We start from the raw sequence: 10,007 nt of genomic DNA, 5'->3' as shown, positions 1-10,007 counted from the left end.
CATCCGAACACAGCGTTGACCTTCTTCACCAGCTCCTGACCGCCATCTCTGATCCTGCGTGCGATCTCAGAGAACACCAGGTCGCTCTGCAGGCCGAGGCTCTGTGAACGATCCGCATCATCACGCTGTGCTCGGAGTCTGGTCTCAGATGTGTGTGTGTGAACACACACTGAAGGACTAAACACCCACACCGAACGCTTCGTACCCTTGCACTGGATGTGAATTGAATCCTATTCCATTCCTTCCACATCTCCGTCTGCAGAGACTGTCCCGGATACACCGGCTTCACGAAACGCACCTGAAGCACAGATCAGGGTTATTAACAGAAATTCATTAATTAGATGATGTGCAATCAATTTGGACTGAGAATACACGTCACTATTATTGTGAAAAATGAGAAAAGCATTGAATAGACATTACAGAATGAATCTTTACAAATTCATTTTTATATTATCCTTTGCAGAAATAATAAAAATGATAAATAATATTGAAATTATACTTTAAATGTGAATCATTTGAGTCGCTTCGGGAGTTCGGAGCGTGAACCATTTTAATCAGTTCGGGAGCTCGGAGCGGTATCGCGAATCATTTGAGTCAGTTTGGGATTTCGGAGCGGGATCGCGAATCATTTGAGTCAGTTCGGGAGTTTGGAGCCGGTTAACGAAAAATTTGAGTCATTTTGGGGATAGCAAATCATTTGAATCAGTTCGGGAGTTCGGAGCGGGTTCGCGAATCATTTGAGTCAATTTGGGAGTTCAAAGCGGGTCGCGAATCATTTGAGTCAGTTCGGGAGTTCGGAGCCGGTTAACGAATAATTTGAGTCATTTTGGGGATAGCGAATCATTTGAGTCAGTTTGGAAGTTTGGAGCAGGTTGGCGAATCATTTGAGTCAGTTTGGGGTTTGCGAATCATAGCTGTATATGGATATGCATTTTAAACTAATTTAGTAGCTCTAATTACGTTTTCCACGTGTGTTTATGTATGATATGTGAAATCTTATATTTTGTTTTAATGATGTGCTTTTAAGGGAAGTCTTGCCTAATGGTTAGAGGGTTGGACTCCCAATTGAAGGGTTGTGGGTTCTAGTCTCGGGCCGGATGGAATTGTGGGTGGGGGGAGTGCATGTACAGTTCTCTCTCCACCTTCAATACCACGACTTAGGTGCCCTTGAGCAAGGCATCGAACCCCCAACTGCTCCCCGGGCGCCGCAGCATAAATGATGCCCACTGCTCTGGGTGTGTGTTCACAGTGTGTGTGTGTGTGTTCACTGCTCTGTGTGTGTTTACTTCGATGGGTTAAATGCAGAGCACAAATTCTGTGTATGTGTCACCATACTTGACTGAATGTCACGTCACTTCACTTTAACAGTATAAAGTATATTCAAAACCTAAACAAATCGTGCCTACAAAGTGCACGCAATTTAGGCTATTGTAAAGTTACATGATGAAGTCATACTAGTGTGCATGTGCATATTGAGTGCGTTCTTTCACTGGATTATATGGTGTATTCAAATGCATTTATGAATGCATGTGAATGATCACAAAATTAAAGATATGGGGGTTAGAAAATGTATATATTTAAATTTGTGCCAAAAGGGTTCTTACTTGTCAATATAGAACCTTTTTATCATAAAAGGTTCTTTGGAGTTGAGTAAAGAACCCTATGGTTCTATATAGAACCCCAATTTTTGTGTGTCAGTGTTGTCAGTGTTGGGCAGTAATGTGTTATTAGTTACGAGTTACTGTAACGCAGTTACTTTTGACAGTAACTAATACTGTAACGCAGTTACTTTTGACAGTAACTAATACTGTAACGCAGTTACTTTTGACAGTAACTAATACTGTAACGCAGTTACTTTTGACAGTAACTAAAACTGTAACGCAGTTACTTTTGACAGTAACTAAAACTGTAACGCAGTTACTTTTGACAGTAACTAATACTGTAACGCAGTTACTTTTGACAGTAACTAATACTGTAACACATTACTTTTTGAATAAATTAACTGTTACCGTTTCCATATAGTGCATTGTCCGTAAACACGGAGAGCAACACGAGTTTCTCAAAGTGGAAATATGCTCATTATTTCACTTTAGTTGTGCATAAAGACGAAAACCATTTAGTCAAATGTAAGCTGTGTCTTTCTGGTTTGAATGTCCTATCCTAGCCCACGAATTTCCAATCCGTGCGCTCAGATTTTGTAAACCTACCCTCGGTTTTTGGATCTGTACCCACGAATTCATAATCTGCGCGCACACTTTCGCAATCTGCTCCCATGGATTTGTAAACTGTAGCCTACTCACGGATTCATGCAGCAAGCTCCTACGTGTTAACATACAGTTTTAATGAATATTATTATGTGGAATGGGTCTACAGCAAAGTGTCTTAAGTGATTCTCTGTATGTTTTTCTCATACAGGTGAAACATTGTTGAAAACATGCACCTGTCTCTACTGTGGAGTCACCGGCTTTCAGTCAGATCCTTAGCATGAGAACATAGATTTCATTTTTAAACAGAATATATATATATTAACACCCTTCCAGTTGATCTGATGAACACACCTCATCTGTGAAGAGCCGGCCCAGAATCTTCCAGGTCACCCTCTTCACATCCTGGCCTCCAATGGTGGCCAAAGAAGAAATCTAAAAGGCAAAGACATCTTTTTTAAATAGACAGGAAGGCTCGGAGCCCTCCCCCCGGACAGCACGCCATATACACATAAACCTGTACCCCCCCCTCTAATTGTATGCAAATGTGAACTCGTGAAACATGTACTTGGATCACACCCTCATGGACCTGTGCCACCTTTACAATAATAATGATGGACAATCAATAAACCTAATGGCAGCATCCAGTAAGAGAACTCGCCACTCTCTGTCGAGCCGGGCCATTTGACGTTCCTTTAGAAACATTTCCAATGCCTCCACGGCTTTTAATTGTTCCAGGGGAAACTGGATATTTTCAGGCATCTCAACATCTGGCCCCGGGAGATTATTCCTTACTCTTCCAGTGAAATTGGCTTCGGGATGAGGCTTCAACTGATACACCAGGCAAGTTGGAAAGTTGTGTCATCCTCAGAGATTCAAAGTCACCATTTTCTGGCTCTTCTACACTCTCATCAGAGTCCCCAAAACAATGGCTGTTAAGTAACCATTATGGTTATTGCAATCCCAAAATTGCCAAATATTCATAGTACGAGCATGATACAAGGCAGGCAGCAGGCAGGTAAGTAGGTTGGTAGTAGCAGACAAAGCATGGACTCCAGTAGTCCAACAAACGATTGGTAAGTGGTTGAACAAATGGTGGTTAATAAGGTATTTTGCGCTGTAAAAATCATCCAACGTTTTTATTTTAATAAGAATTGTTTCACTGTAAAATCATCCTACATGTTTATTTTATAGTGGTAGGACAATCTGATGATGTTCTTGGCACTGTAAATAACTTATACCATTGCCTTAAAGAATCTTCGATAAAGTTACTTTACGTGTAGTCACAGGAGCGAAGCAGTAGTATGCATTAGTACTTTTTGATTAGGTAGGATATATCCATAGATATAGATAAAATTTTGCGCTACCGTAGGACAAATCTACAGAACACCGGTCATGAGACTGAGCTGAAGACTTTGCTGGATAAAATTGTGGTTGTGTGCTGTGCTTTGACCAATATGTGTCCAAGTATTGTTGTGAAGGCGTCATGTTAGAATTATACAATGTGTCCAAGTATTGTTGTGAAGGCGTCATGTTAGAATTATACACCATGCTCACATCTAATATGTAAATGTTTTTGTTTGTTTTTTTTCCAAAAGATTTTGTAATGTCTCTTCTCACATGTATTTTTTGTAGCCATGTCTGTAAATAAAATACACAAAGACTGAATGAAATTCTGCCTCCTTTATCTGTATTAAGGAAGAATTGTGCGAAATCAGTCTTCTTTGGTTGCAAACCCAATTACATAACTTAAATAGTAGTAACAACCAACTTAATTTCAGTTTCTTTACATATTTAACATGTAAATACATTTAGATGAATACATCAACATGTAAATACATTTAGATTAATACATTTACATTTATAAAGAGTCCAGAGAAATGATGAGAAATTGAAAATGTATGAGGTAGGTTGTGGGTGATAAGTCATAGATAGGGGTGTGACGGTTAGTATATAACCGTGAGACCGGCGGTTACAGTTGAACACCGTCATTAGAACCGCCAAAACCGTCTCATTAAAATATTTTTAACAAACATTTTTTTTATCAAAAATTATTTTCATTTTTTAGATAGGATCATAAGATGCGCAATATATCGGAAGACATGGTTTTTACCACTTAATGAAGTTTTGTAAATCGTCAGACATGATATTTACCAGTTCATTAAATTTTGCTTTGTAGAAACCATTTCTTAAAAACGAATTTCGTTTTGAACAAATTTTATCTTAATTTTAATAAATGTTTCATCAACCAATTGCATGTATTTTAATCAATAAAAAGCAAATATAGCAGACAATGATAACCGTGACATGGAAGCTCCTCCTGCTCGTAAGGATCGAGTCCTTTGATTCTCTTAATTTTCTCGTCATATCTCATCTTTGCATTAGGATTTAGTTTTAGGCGTTATGGTCCGACAATATTTTCTTTATCCCGCTGCATTTTGTAGAATTATATTCTGTTTTTCAGGCAAATTTTTCATTATTTTGATGCCAAAACACTAGCCTGCTATGCCAGACCATGTTATCTGGCCAAACATACCCATAGTTCTTTGCGTTCTGATGACGTTGCCACCCAGTTGGTCACGTGTTAGCGATCTCTATTGACGATAGCTAACATTAGCAGATATAAGCCCGCACTTTTGGACATTCAAACAGGCGGCATAATGTCTGAACCAACTCAAACAGTGAATAAAATGCTGAAGATTAAGTTTTATTATAAAGAGGAAGATACACACACACGAGACCAAAATTACAAAAATACAAACTTAATAATGCACAGCTAGCTAGAAGCTAGCGCTAAACCATTATCCACGAGTGAACATGTTAAAGTTGTCCTAATATCAAACAACGTCTTACAATCATTACAAGATGATTTAAAAACCAATGCTGTGAATTTCGCAATATATCAAAACTTACTCAAAAGAGGGTTCAGCGCAACCGTGTCCCAGCAAAGAAATTCTCGACTGATGCACGCATAGGTCCGCTCAGGATCCGCTGTTTGACGGCGCCGCCCGCGGAGCTGATCCTCTGGGCGGCACCAAAACGAATTTGACAGTCACGCGGGTTTGGCGACTTGAAGGCGGATCCAAAACATTGATTCAGATCGGGACTCCGAAGTGCGTTTCCCGAATCATTTGAGATCGGGGCTTCGGAGTTCGCAAAAGATTTGATTCAGATCGGGACTCCGAATCGCGTTTCGCGAATCATTTGAGATCGGGGCTTCGGAGTTCGCAAAACATTTGATTCAGATCGGGACTCCGAAGCGCGTTTCGCGAATCATTTGATCGGGGCTTCGGAGCGAGTTCAAAACATTTGATTCAGATCGGGACTCCGAATTAGCGCGTTTCACGAATCATGCATGCAAAATGAAGGCAGATACTGTCTGATATGTTAAGAACTAATATAAAATAAAAATGCTAAAAAAAATTTGCCAAAATATTTGACTCAAAAAGTCCGGATGATTCAAGCTGTTGGTGACTGTGAGTGTAACAGCAGCAGCAGAGATTATTAACCGTAAATGAAAACATTTAAAACTCTGATTCTTCGATTTAAAAAAATAAATAAAAACGTAACAAAACATCACATTCAGATGATATGTAGAACTCTCTGTGATTATCAGTGTCAGACTGTGTGTGTTGTTTTGTCCGGGGCTCGTGGGACAGGCATACTACTCTGACTGTGACGTCATCATCCTGGGGAGGGACTTTGAGAGGATTCAGATCATCCCAGGAGCCAAACACGGGAACATCCAGGTGGACTGTTCACTGCAGGACGGACAGGAGACACACACACACACACACACACACACACACACACACACACACACACACACACACACACACACACACACACACACACGGTTCTTGCGTCCAAACAACATCAAGGTATTTATAAACTGGTACCCTCGGTACCCACGAATTCATAATCTGCGCGCACACTTTTGCAATCCGTTCCCATGGATTTGTAAACTGTAGCCTACTCACGGATTCATGCAGCAAGCTCCTACGTGTTAACATACAGTTTTAATGAATATTATTATGTGGAATGGGTCTACAGCAAAGTGTCTTAAGTGATTCTCTGTATGTTTTTCTCATACAGGTGAAACATTGTTGAAAACATGCACCTGTCTCTACTGTGGAGTCACCGGCTTTCAGTCAGATCCTTAGCATGATAACATTTCACTTTACATTTCATTTTAAACAGCATTTATGTATATATATATATATATATATGTATATATGTATGTGTGTGTGCTTCTCGAAATTGATTCTGAATCAATGCAGTCTATAGTATTAGAATATGAGCTGGTCATTCTGTCGATTCATTCAGGGCTGCTCTGGGTTTAGTACAAACACAACACTAGTCTGTGGAGGAATAGTCTCGTCTCTGAGAACAGCTTTCCTCAGCTTTCCTTAACGCTGTCCTTGTCCTGTTTGCAAATGGCTAAAAGAGAAGAAAAAAGAATACATAGAATCAGTTCACAGTTTTATGAAAAGTGATGAAATCCTTATAATCAAGTGATGATAAACTTAATCGGTAACACTTTTGAATAACGGTCCTTTAGTTAATATTAGTTAACTACTTTAGTTAAGATGATCTAAGCAAGAACAATCCTTCTACAGCATTTATTAATCTTAGTTGATGTTCATTTCAACATTTACTAATGCATTATTTAAATCAAAAGTTGTGCTAACAATGAAAAACTATTTTCATTAACTAACATGAACAAAGATGAATAAATACAGTAATAAATGTATTGTTCATTGTTTGTTCATGTTAATAAATGAATTAACTAAAGGACTAGTATTCTAAAGTGTTACCACTTAATCTTTGTAAATAAGTAACGGTAGTGAAATTAAAGAGAGAAGCTTTAGCTCCATCATTAATCTCGACAGTCAAAGGGCTCACTCTGTATATTGTGCTCATAACAGCATTTAGTTTATTATATAAACGGCAATATAAGTTAAAACGTAATTCATTTAAACTTTGAATTCTTATAAAGTCTCAGCTTTCACTGCTAACTACGTTAGCGATATCGCTATCTATTATTAATAGTCTGACACTGGTGGTTAATTAAGCTGTCAACATGATGTTAAAAATGACCAAAAAACATCGAGAAAGAACAGCTGAGTCTTACCTGTGGAAGATAAGACCCCGAGATCTGTTTTTATTATCGTGTGACGGTTTGTAGGTGTCCAATCTGTCGATGAGTCAGGTGTGTTTTCTTCTGTCCTGATGTGAGAGTTTTGAGAGTTGCCCGATCCAATATGGCGGCGACGATGACGTGCGGTCGAGCGGCCAATGAGGCGTCTAGGTATTTACATGTCTATGGAGGGGGAGGCCAGGGGAACCAATCAGCATCGAGTGTTCACTTTCAGCGCTGAGGAGTACTGAGAAAAGTAACATCATAGAGGAGGCTAGCCTCCCTTCTGGAATATCAACGAACCATCATAGAGACATAAATTAGATGCTATTAGTTTGAACCTGTTTTTATACAGTCTATGGTCTGAACGTCTCCCGGAGCGGCTGGGCTGATAATTTACCAAGTATTTATAATGAGTATCGATATTGAATATATTTTCTTTACGGTTTCTGACTAAGAGCTACCAAAAAGGCATTTTAAAATGATTAAGCAAATAATAACAATTGGCAAGGATCCCCTCCTCTATTTTAAAATCCACGAGCCGCCACTGGTCGGTTTATTTCATTTAATATAGTTAATCTAATATAATATCATTCTAAGAGTGCAGTTGTTCTCCAGATATTAGCATAACAAATGTTATTTAGATTTTTATACAAATTGAATAAACAAGAAGTTAATATTAAGTGCATTTTAGGCACCATATTGCCTGTTTTAGCACTATTTCACCAATGAAAAAAGTTGAAAACTAAGCTACAACAGTAACAGCTGTTACTAATTTTGACACTGAGGAGGTGTTTCCTAACTGAATGAATCCACTTTTTGAACAAATCAGTCATTGACATAATAAATTATTATTTTTAGTTTTTTCCCCTCTTTCACATCTATACCGATCTCACTATACAGTTGTGTGAGTGTGTATGTCTGTGTGTATGCCTTCATTTTGCTAGGCATGGCAAATGTTTTTATATATGCATGTTTTAATTATAATTGTGAAGCAACAACATTGCTATTAAATGTGCTATATAAATAAATAAAAGTGGAAGTAATGTTCAAATTCCATTGTATTTTTGGTGGCATTTAGATGAGATTTATGAGAAAATAGTAATAAGATGTTCAACAATTGTTTTGCATTTGCTTATTTAAATTTAAGCAAATTGAGCAAGCAGCAAAAAAATGCAAAAACGGATGTCTAAAAGTTTGCATAATAAGAATGTTTAAGAAGCAAAATCCCCTTGAGTGCAGTCAAGCCAACAAATGGAGATTTCACCTGCTGTTTTCTGTAGGATCTCCAACAGATCAGTCATTTGGCGAGAGTGAACACAACAAGTTCTCGTTTCAACAAGAAAAGGTTTATTAATTGAAAGACAAGCCACAGATTTAAGAAAACGACACTAATAAGCTAGCCTGAGCTCAAGTCTGAAATATTCAGAAAAGACAAACTACATGTGTCTTGGATAATTCCTATATATTCCTCAAATCGACACACTAAATGTTAATATATCATTTTATAAATATAAAAGTTCCCCGGTTTTGTTATCCTTCATGTCAAATACACAATACAAATCACTCTACACTTATTAGTAAGCTTTAACCAATTCTCAAAGGATTTAATTTACTAAGAGGTAAATTGGAACAACACACAAAAAAGAAATTTTTTTACTGTATATGCAAGTTACATCATCCAAAACGATAAAGAGAGAGCGAGAGATGGGGGGAAATATCACAATTTACACTTTCAAAGCATATCTGTTATTAAACTGCTTGATGTAAGGGACTGTAAATAAATATCCTTCCATTTTATCTGAATATTTACATCTAGGATTTCAGTTCTGAGTACCACGACGCTTGTGCTTGCATTTGAACGCGCTACAGCAGGCCACGACTCACTACGTAAACAGTCAAATGGCACTTAAATATATTCTGAAAACCCCCTAAAATAAGACCACGTAGAAACCAAGCATGTCACTCTACGTACAATAGAAAGAAACCAAAAGCAAAAGCAAAACCCCTCGTGATGACACTGATAGTGCAGTGCTCGTATTGGTGGAATCCCAATAGAGTTCTGTTCATGTCATCGTTTCATCACAAGTTGAATCAGTTTGGGTGCCTTTAAACTGCATATGTGTCAAAGGTGAGTGGTGTTTTTGGGAGACGTCCAGCCGTGCGTTGGCTTGTACTGGTTCTGGAGGTCTTGGAGAAGTCAAAGGCACTGAAGTCTCTAGTCTTGTCTTCACGCTCCTCAGCGCTTGATATGTTGATATCAGAAGCATCTTTGCATTGATATCCAGAGTAAGGTTGCAAACAGCCATTGAGGAATATTAGTGTCTTGTTCAGAAAAGAAAAAAAAAAAAACAATGCAACAAAGAGTAGACTTTCCGAATCAAAAGTATGTGAACCCCCCGTTTTGGCAAAGTGGAAACAGGCATGTGGTTTGAAATCAATGCATTGAACTGTTCTATACTTTCTGACGTGGTGTCCGAAAGCGAACTCATGATATTCTAGCAGCACGAGAAAAGGCATGCAAGACCAAAAGCACTTTGAGTCGAGTCATCGCACACGATCAACATCAATCCAATAGAGTCCAGGCACGAGGACAGAAGGAACACCAACCAACGCTCTTCTCTAGGAACGAAAACGCAAATCAACTTGCAAAAACCACACAT

The 10,007-nt window shown here is 38.3% G+C and overlaps 1 protein-coding gene across 1 annotated transcript in view; it reads right to left on the bottom strand.

The window, feature by feature from the left end:
- Window positions 1–7,478, bottom strand: part of LOC127966387 (uncharacterized) — a 98,320-nt gene extending 90,842 nt beyond the window's left edge. The window contains exons 1-2 of the mRNA XM_052567318.1: window positions 7,339–7,478; window positions 5,118–6,644 (exon numbers count right to left, since the gene is read on the bottom strand). The gene's annotated coding sequence lies outside the window, so the exon portion shown is untranslated. The remainder of the gene's footprint in view (window positions 1–5,117; window positions 6,645–7,338) is intronic.
- Between the last annotated feature and the right edge of the window lie 2,529 nt (window positions 7,479–10,007).

This window comes from Carassius gibelio, chromosome B10 (genome assembly GCF_023724105.1).
Source record: "Carassius gibelio isolate Cgi1373 ecotype wild population from Czech Republic chromosome B10, carGib1.2-hapl.c, whole genome shotgun sequence".
Taxonomy (NCBI): domain Eukaryota; kingdom Metazoa; phylum Chordata; class Actinopteri; order Cypriniformes; family Cyprinidae; genus Carassius; species Carassius gibelio.
This window is presented reverse-complemented; position numbering and strand designations above follow the sequence as displayed.